Source organism: Echinops telfairi, unplaced genomic scaffold, assembly GCF_000313985.2.
Source record: "Echinops telfairi isolate 266 unplaced genomic scaffold, ASM31398v2 ScPeMD7_2565;HRSCAF=3150, whole genome shotgun sequence".
NCBI classification, from domain to species: domain Eukaryota; kingdom Metazoa; phylum Chordata; class Mammalia; order Afrosoricida; family Tenrecidae; genus Echinops; species Echinops telfairi.
Window position 1 is genome coordinate 9,571,546 of NW_022106463.1, and position 2,730 is coordinate 9,574,275.

General features: G+C 54.9%; 1 pseudogene; it reads left to right on the forward strand.

Annotated features, from left to right (window-relative positions):
* Nucleotides 1–606: 606 nt before the first annotated feature.
* Nucleotides 607–2,714, forward strand: LOC105979752 (annotated as a pseudogene).
* Nucleotides 2,715–2,730: the final 16 nt, after the last annotated feature.

Genomic DNA, 2,730 nt, shown 5'->3' on the forward strand with positions numbered 1-2,730 from the left:
GAAAATGGGCGGGGGGGAGGAAGCATTAAGGAACTAGAGGAAATTTGTATGTTTCATCATTGATACACTGCACCCTAACTGGCTCGTCTCCTCCCCATGACCCTTCTATAAGGGGATATCCAGTTGCCTACAGATGGGCTTTGGATCCCCACTCTGCCCTCCCCCTCATTCACAATAATTTGAATTTTTGTTCTTTGAATGCCTGACACCTGATCCCTTCGACAGGCTGGTGTGCTTCTTCCATGTGGGATTTGTTGCTTCTGAGCTAGATGGCCACTTGTTTACCTTCAAGTCTTTAAGACCCCAGACGCTGTATCTTTTGATAGCCGCTCCGCAGACTTTACGGACAGAAGGTTTAGAGCCGCGCTGGGTGGAGCAGTCACCCGGTGCCATTTCACCGCAGCCTCTGCTCCCTGTGTCTGGGTGCCCTGTTGGTCCCTCTCACGTGTGTCATGCTCTTTCATAATGCTGTTACACACTTCGTGGCTCGGCTGGGTGAGTGTCGGGCTACCAACCTAAAGGTCGGAGGTTCAAACCCACCGGCCGCGCTTTGGGAGAAACATGAGGCTGTCTGCTCCAGTAAAGACTGACAGCCTTAGAAACGCTATGCGTGCCCCTGCGGTCGGAATCCGGTCCTGGCCTTGGTTTTGGTTCTACACTTCACAGGGAGTTTGGGTTCCATGGGGAGTGTTTGTTTGCTTGCTTCCTGTCCAGACAGAAGGAGAGAGAGAAAGCTGTTTCACCAGGAGGCAGTTCGCGGAGCCCCTTTTCAGCAGCTAGGCTGTTTGGTGGGTGCACAAATTGTTCCAACTTCCAAGTGATGTTCTTATCAATTTCCTCTAACAATGAGCCACGTAGCACAGGCGGTGGCTCCAGAGAACCAAACTCACTGCCATCAAGTCCTTACTGGCCCATGTTGACACCACTGGACAGGGGAGAGATGCCCCGTGGGTTTCCAGGGCTAGAGCCTCGTCTTCCTCCCCCCAGCAGCTGGTGGTTTCGAACTACTCACCTTGTGGTTAGTAGCCCCACGTGAAGGCCCTGGCCATCGGGGCTCCAGGCAGGTGGGCTTTAACTCTTACAGTATGTGACAGGCCACACAAAGCCCCAGGACACAGGAAATACATACAGAACAGTAAGTACGTAAAAGAAGAACTGTATAATCCACTATATACGTCCCAACCAACCGCTCCTCGTCAACCTGACGCTGTGACCGAGAAAGCTGGGGTGGGGAGGTGGGGTTCTCAGGTAGTCACGAGCATTCCACACTCTTGTTTGAAGCCTGGGAAACAGTCAAAGCACACCGAGACAGATGTAGAACAGAATCCCAGCGGCTTCCTCACATCTCGGAAAAGACAGAGCAGAACCGCCTCTCCTGTTCTCCAGGGCCATGCAGACACTATTGGCCCCCAGCCCGCACGCCAGCCCACCTCACTGCCGCAGTGGGCAGACAGCAATGGCCGCCTAGGGAGGTTCTACAGCCCGGGCAAGGGCCGGGGGCTGCGGGCCCTGCAGCCCTTCCAGGAGGGGGACTTGCCTGGCCTATGCCTATGTGCTCAAGGTCAAGGAACAGGGCCACCCTTACGGGCACTGCTTCAGGAAAGAAGGTTTGTCCGAGTGTGGGGCATGCAGGCAGGCATGTTACTGCAGTGCGGAGTGGCAGAAAGAAGATTGGTTCGTGCACAAGCTGGAATGTTCTCCCATGGTTGTTTCTGGGGAAAACTGGAATCACTCTGAGGATTCTGGCCAAACAGAAAATCCACCCAGAGAGGACGCCGTCCGAGAAAATGCTAGCCGTGCAGGAGTTTGAGTCCCATCTGGATAAGCTGGACCATGGGAAGAAGGACTTGATCCAGAGCGACTTGGCCGCTCTCCCCCACTTTCACTCCAAGCACCCCGAGTCTCCTGCCACAGAGCCTGGGGTGCTCTTTGCATAGTTAACTGCCATGGATTCACAATTGAAGACGACGAACTTCCTCATTTGGGATCAGCAGTATTTCTGGATGTTGCCTTGATGAACCATAGCTGTTGCCCCAATGTGATTGTGAGCTACAGGGGGACCCTGGCAGAGGTGAGCGTCGTACAGGAAATCAGCCCAGGAGAGGAGGTGTTCAACAGCTCCATTGACCTCCTGTGTCCAACAGAAGATGGGAGCAACCAGTTAAGAGATTCCTACTTCTTTCCCTGTGGGTGCCAGGAATGCACCAGCAAAGACAAGGATGAGGCCAAGGTGGAAATCCAGGAGCTGACTGACCCCACACCCCACCCCACCCCCGAAGGCGGAAGCCATGGGAGACATGGTCAAGTATGCCCACACGTCATCGAGGAGTTCTGAGGGCCAAGCACTAAAAATCCCCCAGTGAGCTGCTGGAGAGCTGCTTGCTCAGCCAGGGGAAGATGAGCTCCGTGTCTGCAGACCGTATTGTGCACATGCTGCACGTGATGTCCCAGGCCACGGGCGTCGGCCTGGACATGCAGGACTGGGAAGGAGCCCTGCGATATGGACAGAGAATCATTGAGCCCTACAGTAAGCATGACCCTTTGTCCTCCCTTGTCGTGGCTTCCATGCGGCCGACGCTCGGCAGACTGGACCTGGGCCGGAGCAGAAAGCCGCGGAGAACGAGCCCTGAGCAAGGCCGTCACTCACGGAGGTAGCTCACAGCAAAGGTCACCCAGACATTTCTGAGATCAAACGGGAGATCGAAAGTCACTGAAGCTATGCGGCGTCTC